Genomic DNA, 10,076 nt, shown 5'->3' with positions numbered 1-10,076 from the left:
GACCAAACATGTTAGTCGCCAATTCGCACATTCAACGACCAAAAAGTTTGGTCGGCAATTGTAATTCATTTTCCACGACAAAAAACTTTGGTCGACAATTGTGACCCATTTTGGCGACCAAAAAATGTGGTCGCCAATTGTCACATTCCACGACCAAAAACTTTGGTCGGAAATACACTCCGCGACCAACAAATTTGGTCGGCAAATAACACATTCCATGACCAAAAAGTTTGGTCGCCAATTGTCACATTCCTCCACCACCAAACATGTTAGCCGCGAAAAAGAATGTTTACGCAACTAAAATTTTAGTCAGCAATTGACCTATTAACGACGAAATCCTTTGGTTGCCAAAATTAATGATTTTAACGACTAATTATTTAGTCGCCAAATGTACCCTCTCGCCTACCTTATTTAGTTGGCAAAAATATTAGTTATCTTTCTCGACTAATCAATTGGTCACCAAAACCAAAAAAACAAATTCAAAATTTGGTCGCCAACATCCAACAAAATAAACCTGTAATTCATAATAATTCATCCAATCCATTCAATATAATATGTAATTTGCAAGAATCATTCAAATCAACTGAATTATAAACATTTGACAAAATACATAAATCATCCAATCTTGAACCTGTTTAATGAAAGTCATCAACTATTATAAGTTTTCATCCACAAGTAATTTCAAACTACATATTCCTCCAATTAAAAATCCACTTATAATCTATATAATCATTCAAGTCACATCCATCTAACATAATAATTTAAAACATAACAATTACTTGTTATTATGTTTTAAATTGTTATCCATGCGCATCTATCAAAAAATATACACACTAGTAATCTACCCAAATATTTTCCATACACATCCATCCAAAAATATAACTACTAGTCCACCCAAATCTTTTCCATACATACATCTATTCAAAAATATATATTCCTTCCAAAAATGCTTATACTGCCAATTAGTCCTGTACAATTTAGCTTTGTGCACGAGATCATCCATGTGTACCAAAGAAAATGAGAAATAATGTCAGGGAAATTTTTGTTGAAAATATTTGCACATCACTTTATTGTAAAGTTGGACAAAAAATGAAAAAATTTCAGTGGAAAGTAAAGAAAACATTAACAAATTAAATGACTAGCAATACCATTTTGTAAATAAAACATCATTCATATGTATATATCAATTCTAACTATTGTTCAACTTTACAATAGTTAAACATCATTAACGTCATCTTCTAACCTGTTACAGGTGTTCATAACAATGACGGCCGTTACAATTGTGCAATTGAATCACATTGCCAAAGCAGCTGTAATGGGTAGCAATATTATGTAATGGTGTTACATAACAGTTTCAGTCCATTTTTAAAACCTTGCTCCCCTTTATCCTGCCATCTCCTTTCATCTCACCTAGACCCGTTACAATACTCACTTTGCTCACCCACCACCCCTGTAATCCTTTTTCACTTCCACAACCATCTCCTGTCAACCCCTCTCCCCAACTTAGCCCACCCCGTCTCCCCTCACCCACTAGCCTTGCCATTCCCTCACCCCTCACCCACCATTCTATACAAACCCAATAGAACCCACTACCATCACACATTCTAGTCCTGAAAATCAATTCCAGTACCGAAAATACATCTTCCAATTTGAATAACTCTAGTGTATTGTTTCCTAAAACTTGTTCATTTATATATACAATGTTATATGTGTATAATATGATTAAATTATAAATTAAGATATAACTTACAAAATAAATTATAATGTTAGGGTGTATAGGCTAATAATTTATTTGGTTAACATGTAATTAGAATAAAAAAAATATATTATATATAACAGAAGAGAGAGAATGAGAAGAAAGTAGATAGGTATTAAGATTATGGAGTTAGTGTTGCAATTTAGTCTAAAAGCACATGAGGAGTCTATGGTATTTTTAATTGACAGGTAGTCAAGTGCTCCAAGGCCAAACCCTTAAGGGATAAAGAGGATTTTCCCTTAAATTAAAATCATGTTTGATAGCTGATTTACCAAGTGCTATAGTCTACATTTCTATGAGATAGCAGAGAAGAAGCTTGTTTATCTATGACGTAAAAATAAAAACAAACCCTTACCACATCTCAAATCTATTGAAAATATATTATTAAATGCAACCTTGGATGAGGTGCCTGTAAGGGTCTCCTATAAAAGAAAGTTCGATAGAATTTTCCAAAGTGGTAGGGAATGAGAAGCCATTTCAATGTTTAGATACTGCAGCAAAAATATTGAATAAAGCTTTACAATAAACAAGCTTCTAGCTGTAACAGAAGTCCCAAGAACCTAACGCTATAGACACCGACTAGTTTGCCTTCAATATTTTTAAGATCTGATGCAAATCTGATGAAATTCGGTCCATGTAATTTCTAAAGCTAAAAGATTTCAATTAACTAGCTAAATTATAAGCAGCTCTAAAAATATAATCATGAAAATTAGGGATACTAGTCTTTACTAGTAATTCAGTAGATTGTGGGTTTCTTTCTTTCCATAACATCATCCTAAAATTATATGAGTCAACTTAATGTTCCATTCATCAAAGCCACAAATAGAAGGTTTCATAAACGCCATACCACTAGGAAACCAGGAACACCCAACAAGGAAAAAACTTGACAGGGCTAAAAAAATCTAAGGCAAACCAACATAAATATCCCGTTTTATCTAACAAAGACTCTTCACTTGCATCAACAGACTCTTCACCTCTCTCGCCTGCTTTAACCCTAGTCCTATCGACACACCGCTTGGTCCCACAAGTTTCTTTAATCTAGTCGGAGGTGACCGTGATGATCTCCGGGATGTTTGGGATTTTTTAGTTTATATTGCCCCCAAAAGGCCTGTTTTTGCCTTTTTCCTCACATTTTTTTGTCTAACTCTTTAACCATGCGTCCGATCAATGCGCCGCTTCCTCTCACACATTTTTTTAATGTAGGCCGAGGTGCCTATTATGATATCGAGGCTGTTTCGGTGCTATTTCCAATGTTTGGCCCCAAATGGGCTGTTTTCCCCTTTTTTGCCTCACAACTGGTTCTCTAATATTCTCATAGCACATTTATTTGCCTTGACTTTGAACATAATATAATGCAATTTGGTTAACGCACTTACCCATTACCATGAGTAGCTATGGTGGTGAATTTGATGGATTGAGCATTTCCAAAACTTGCGCCACCATGCCTTGAAGTCCAAAAATCTGCCCTTGCATCTCTTGACGTTGTCTTGCATTCTCTGCATCTTTTATATGTTGGTCCTCTTCCTTTTTTTGATGGTCCTCACGGTCACTCTGCTGCTCCGCACGTAGTATCTCCAACTCGGATGTAAGCCTTTTCAAGTGCTCCTCACGTGCTTGTGATGCCGCATTCAACCCAGAATCACAGGACGAGGGCTTTGGTTCAACCCCAAAACCTCTCAAGTATCCCTTATTCTTCCCAAGAACCACTCTTGATATATCCTCTTGTGTCATGAGCGTTCCAGACTCGATAGACTCATCCCGCACCATCGTCATTTGCTCCTGTAATTGTGACACTGGAATATTGTTAATATAAATCAAACACAGTAGTTAGTATAAGTGTCCAAATGATTGGAATACTTGCATGTAGAGCACCGCATATAGGATCAATCCATTATTTTGTCTTCTTGTGCTGATGAGTGTCCTTGTAGAAATCGCAAATATCTGGCAAGAAGCCACCATTTTCCTTCACCTGTGATATGCCAAACACCGAGATCAACACTCCTTCATTAATATGATAACATATGAAATAAGTGTGGATAAAGTTAATAAAAATCAATGACACACATCTCACCTCAATGCTCATCGCCGCCGGAAAAGATCGCGACCCACTACTGTGATTGTAGGGTAGCTTGCTCCTATTAAGTTTCCCGGTGTCGTAGCGACGCTACATAATCCATATTGTAAGGGTTTGTTACATATATAGTTAAACAATGATAACAGTACTAACTAATAACTAAATCATAACGTACTTACAATCTTTATGTAACACATAACACTTCCTTTCCACAACTTGATGGGATAGTGAATTCTCCTCGTAATTCTCCCCAATCTCAAATTTATCCTACAATCAATACAAACCAAATAAGTAACTTAACTGATGTAATGTCAAAAGATAAAATTTTTTCAAGAGTGAGAAAACCTTAAAATTGTGTCATTATACTAGTTTAAATGAGGGAGAAGACTCCTTATAGTCTTGCCATGATATATGATCCACCACTTTCATAGTTCAATATGTGAAGAAAGAATTTGCTGACCATATCATTTTAATGTTAAACGCAAGTTAATTGCCATGGCTTTGCTATATGGTGCAATATCTTTTGTGTGTGTGTATATATGTATATATAGATATAGAAACCTATCTATTGACAAATAGATTTGATGATTTGTTTGTAGACTGGCTATCCAAAGGCTTGAAATTACAAAGAATGACTTGTGACACAGGATTGCAAAAACAAAATTTGGCTACCATCTGTGTTAGGCTAGAGGAAATGATATTTTACAGGCTACCTTGGAGAGAAGGAAGCAAGCTTTTCATGAGCGTCGCTTTGCACTTGAACAAGATGTATACTCTTTTTTACCCATTACATATGGTAAAGATTTGTGGTTGTTTTCCCATTACTTGGTTTCTTTTGATACTATTTTCTATCTCTGTTTTTTTACTCGATATGTTCAGCATTGGGCATGAACTTCAGGTCTGTCCCTTCAGTTAAATATGTTCATTTGCATGCCATTTTATGCCCTGGTTTTGTTTCACAGTTTTTCCAATAGTGAATTTTCTGATGCAATTGAAAATAATCCATAATAGGTAAGATGTTGAGTCACTTTTTCTAATAATATCTCTTCATAGAATCACATAGTAAAATGGCAATGATTTTCCCTGTCACCACTTTGCAGAATAACAGGTTACAAGAAGTTATTGATGCATGGAAAGACCTTTATTTTGTGTGTGTCTATGTGTGTGTGTGTGTGTGTGTGTGTGTGTGTGAGAGAGAGAGAGAGAGAGAGAGAGAGAGAGAGAGAGAGAGAGTTGTGAAATTCGTGAATGAACTGCCTTTTATGAGATAAGTTAAAATTTGGGTCTTAGGAAACTGCATAGCACATTAGAGCCAATTTTAAACGGGAAGTGAGACGTTGCTTGATTGATAGATTAGAAGGAAGAAAATAGCCTCTGAGTATTATCTGCTGTTTGAAGAGAAGGCCACTGTGCATATTTTGTTGATATGACAGAAAGTTGTAACTGTTAAAGATCCTAATTTTTTTCTGCCAAGTTGGTGTGGACAGAGCTGGGCATGACAATTACTTGGTTCTGTCAGCTGGTTGGGGTTCTGTCAGCTGGCTAGACGAGAGGCAGATGATAGTCTGTAACTTCACAAACAGATATCTACGAGAAGAATACTTCTTAGCAGTATTGTTACTAGGAAACAATAACAATTCTTAGTTTTTTTTCCAGTCTAAACAATCAAAAAACAGAACGAAAAAGGAAAAAAAATAATAAAAGAATTGAATAGATTTATTAGGCAATGGGGAAAGTAAGAAGGCATGTAAAGAAAATTAAACTAGCCGAATATACCAAAATATCATATCTGCATAATGGAGTTTGCAATATTCACATAATGACTTATTATTAACTAATAATATTTTCAAATAAATCAGTAGTGATTTCTATAGATGGACATTTTCCCCCATAAATATACAAAACAAACAATTCAGGAAAAAAAATTAAAAAATCTACACACACATAATTAAAACCTGAAAAGAGTAAGCGAACTTGTGATGGATTTGTAATTTCCTTAAAGAGTGAAAACTTCATTGTTTTAGTTTCTAAATGGCAATATGAAAAAAATTGAAAAGCTTTTGCAATCCGACCGTGTATAACTGATCAAATAAATTGGCAATCCAAAAATGAACCCCAGCCTTGCTGCCATTATCATTTAAGGAGTACCACAACCTTAATCAACTCATCAGCTAGAACCATAATGAAAAAAAAAAACAGAGGAACAGTTAATATGACTATTAAAAATAAAAATTAAATTAACTAATCCATAATGAAAAAAAAAACACATATTGAGGAAAAGTTAATATGACTGTTAAAAGGGAAATTAACCCCAGAATGTTCTTTAACAATGCACCAAACTGTTATTCAATTTCAGCCAAGTGTGCTACTGACTATGAGTTTGCCTTCAAGCTACAAAAGGGAAAAAGAAAAAAGACAACAAAGAGATGAGTTTGTCTTATTTTATTGGAAAACATTCATCCAATCAAAACCTTCCAACGTATTAGCAGTAAGCTCTGTTATTTGGATTTTAACATACATTTTTACATACTTGTATCCTAATTAATTTTATGTATACTTTTGTATCTCAACAATAAATCTTATTACATGGGAGAGTTAATCCAACAATAAAGCTAATTAGACTTTTTCAAGCTTTCATAACCAACAAAGTAAACAAAGAAAACAAATGAGCTCCTATATGCAAATTAAAACAGGACTGTTTCCATCATCCACACTATGAAAGCAATTGAATCATATCCGGACAGCTTGTACAACAGCCCCTTTTGTCGCTGGATCAGCAACAGTCCATCGATATTGCATATATGGATCAGCTCGTGCATTAGTTTCAGATGGAGATGGTGCAACAGTCTTAGATCTTGACAATGCATTACTTTCAGACGGAGATGGTGCAATAGTCTGAGATCCATCTGCTGCAACACCTTCAAGAGCAGGTGTAGGTGTATCGGTCGGGGATGAGTATGGTTCAATCAATGCCCTCATTGGTAAAGGAATACGGTGCATCTTTTTCGCAGGAGCCATTCTGTTACATTTTAACATAATCAAAGGCAAAGAGCACAATGAGCACATGGATAAGCACAAATTTTAAAATGCGTATAGACATATACATCAAGATTGATAATTAACAAACATTTACGTAAGAAATGAACATCCATGAAGCATCTTAATTTCATATATATCCATCTATCCATCTTGTAAAGACAGCAAGAATTGAGCCCCTCACATCAAAGTTGAGAGACCAACCAAATACCATTTGGCCTACAAGGCCAGTGAGTAGTGTAGCACCTAAGAACCCACTACAAAAAATTGCTATAGTTTTGGTCATCTGTGTGCACTGAACAACATAACATTAAATGTTTATGCTGCTGTATCATTTATGTTGTTGATCTTTCCACTCTTACATAATTGAGAACTATTCCTCTTCATTTTAATGACTGAACATGGTTTTGAGCAAGCCTGAAATTGCTCTGAGTAGTGTAGAAGTACTTTTGGCTGTAGATATGTTCGTACCTATAAACCTGAGTTTGGAAATGTATTATGCCATTGATTAAGTATTTCACCAAGTTGTTTTTGGCTCTTGAAGCTGGCTTAGTGTTAAGCCATGAACAGAGCTGCTTATGCAGTAACCTCCTCACGCATCCCACCATGTATAACGTGCTTATTTTGGTTGGTTTGCTAGAAACTCTGGCGATTCAAGCTGAAACCGGAGTCCCCCTGATACTTTTGTGGTGCTTATGAACTGAAAAGGGGGAAGCAAGGAGCTTTTGCCATTCTTATCTCTCACCTATAAGATCGCAAGATGGTGTTGCAATGACACTAGTCACTTCGAAAGCGAGAGGTCTAGCCATGTTTATCAAATTGCTGAGATAGATCGACCCTTTGGATACCAATCAAGAACACATAAGGGAAACATTGTTTTTGAGAAGTCTTTAAGAGATGGGTGAAACCTCACAGGAAGAATTGAGTTCTAGAACTTGCACATACAAGTCTTGTTACACTGTTGAATGAAACCTCAAAATAATGGTGATCAACACTTCAACAAAGCATTCCCAGTTGGAGCCAAAAAAACACAATAACAACAGAATCCACAAATTACTTGAACCCTAGACACAATGGCAACTATTTTTTTACAAAACAAACAAGAATATACATATATATATATATATATATCAGTTTTCATTTTTTGCATTATCTGGTGAGTATGATTTTAGTCCATCCCTTCAAACATTCACTCAATAGGGTTTTAAAATTAGGGATTTTCAAAAAAATTGGTTTTGACAATTAGGGAAAACAAAGGAAAATAGAGAAATTGAGCGACAGAGAGAGAGAGGACCCATACTTGATGTCAGGGTTGTTTGAAGATAGGCGAACTGGTTGTAGCAGAAAAATGGTGATGGTGGTGCTGTTAGGTGCGAAAAGAGAGAGCAACCATGTGAGTAAGAGGAGTAATGGAACACAACTACAAAGATTGAGAGAGAGAGAGAGAGAGAGAGAGAAACAGAGATAAAAATACATACCTAACAATGGAGGTCCACGTACTTCTCGAAGCGCCGCTGATGCTTGGTCGAAAAATTGACACAAGCGACTGCGATGACGGAGGAGGAGCGACTTTGTTGAACACAATCGAGCAGGAGAATCGACGATGAGGTGCGTATGAGGAGTGGTGCGCGGGAGTGACTGTATAAAGAGTTTGAAAAATTCACTCGAGTGATAGGGCAATTTTTTCCCTACAAAACTGTTTGGTCGGTATTGAATCAACATTTTCTTAAATAACATTCAAAACGGGGTCGTTTCAAGATCTGCGACCAAATCTTGGCCGCTAAAAATTTTACAGATGTTTCCAATATTATCAACTAATTTTTTTTTTTCAAATGTTTCCAATTTTGAATTTTTTTTGTTTTTGTTGTGTGGGTATATACAAAATGTATTTACGTAGTAGTTTAAACCAATAGTGTAGTACGACATCTTATGGATTGAATATAATTAAATCATTATTTTAAAGTAGTTGACAAACTATTTAGTGTAATTTGTGATTTCTCATATTTTGAGCATCACATAGGCAACACCATATGGTACTCGAAGACTATGTAATAATTTACGTTCAAAACACATCATTTATAACCAATAAGATCTGTTTAATATTTTTTGTCAAATAAAAATTAACTTTTATAATATTTTGTGCTATAAATGATGTGTTTTTATTTTCTAAAATTAGGAATTTTGAAACTTGGTAAATTTTTGTGCCAAAATTAGAAACTAATATTACCATCCCGCACCGATGTATTACATACTATTATAAAATTATTCTTATCTTTATATTGATCATGATTTTTTTAAAAATAACAAATTATAATTAATAACTGTCCCCTCTAACTTAATTTCCTGGCTCCGCCACTAGCCACCGCAACATGAAGCCCATCACCAATGGAAGTAAACAAAGCCGAAAAGCCAGCAGCGGAGGCTCCACTAGCTCTAATCCCTAGCCTAAGAATAAGATCAAGCATGGTCGGCTTGTTTCCATAGAACGACAATGGACCCACCATCAAATTAGTCAAACTGATGGCAGCTTAATTGATGTGGAGCCCTAGCCTTAGCCTATGGCTATTGATGAGTTGCTCTGTGGTATCACCACCACAAGGCTTACAGTCATATGTGCTAATCGAGATCTAGGTATGAATATTTTTTTGGGTAAACTACCAATAGGTCCTAATAGTTGGACTTAATTCCCATCAAGTCCTATTGAAAATAAGTCTTGGTAAAATTGTTGCCAGTGATAATTTTTTCGTGACAATTTTTAATATATGTCGCTAAAAATAGACAACTAGTGACTTTTTTGGTCATGATTTTTATAAATTGTCGCCAAAACTTACAATTAGTGACTTTTTTTATGACAAAATTTTCTCATAAGACTTATTAGACAATAAGTCCACCTATTAGAATCTACACGTAAGTAGCCCTATTTTCTTCAATGGGTTGGATCTGTAAGAGATATAGAAGGATGGCTTTGACAATGCAGGGTGATGGATAAATGGCTTGAAGGAGTTCTCACTTCTCGCCACACCAACCCTTTCAACTCCGAGGTTGATTTCTCAATCAAGATCGATACGATTTTTATCAGTGGAGGAAGATCTTCATGCCTTAATCGATTCTCAAGTGATAGATAAATGCCTTTTTCCTTCTTACTAGCCTAGTTGTTAGGCCAAGACCGCCGGTGGTGTCGGCGATGGTGGCAAAGACATACAGAGCGAC

The 10,076-nt window shown here is 35.5% G+C and overlaps 2 long non-coding RNA genes across 2 annotated transcripts; both read right to left on the bottom strand.

The window, feature by feature from the left end:
* Window positions 1-3,138: 3,138 nt before the first annotated feature.
* Window positions 3,139-3,984, bottom strand: LOC114269630 (uncharacterized). The gene is made up of 3 exons (XR_014348148.1): window positions 3,828-3,984; window positions 3,618-3,725; window positions 3,139-3,535 (listed from the first exon to the last, which is right to left on the bottom strand). It is a non-coding gene; the product is annotated as an uncharacterized LOC114269630 (long non-coding RNA).
* Window positions 3,985-6,396: 2,412 nt separating this feature from the next.
* LOC145805898 (uncharacterized) lies at window positions 6,397-8,591 on the bottom strand. The gene is made up of 3 exons (XR_014348147.1): window positions 8,345-8,591; window positions 8,167-8,229; window positions 6,397-6,849 (listed from the first exon to the last, which is right to left on the bottom strand). It is a non-coding gene; the product is annotated as an uncharacterized LOC145805898 (long non-coding RNA).
* Between the last annotated feature and the right edge of the window lie 1,485 nt (window positions 8,592-10,076).

The sequence above is a fragment of the Camellia sinensis genome, chromosome 13 (assembly GCF_055761805.1).
Source record: "Camellia sinensis isolate YWXY chromosome 13, ASM5576180v1, whole genome shotgun sequence".
Taxonomy (NCBI): Eukaryota; Viridiplantae; Streptophyta; class Magnoliopsida; order Ericales; family Theaceae; genus Camellia; species Camellia sinensis.
This window is presented reverse-complemented; position numbering and strand designations above follow the sequence as displayed.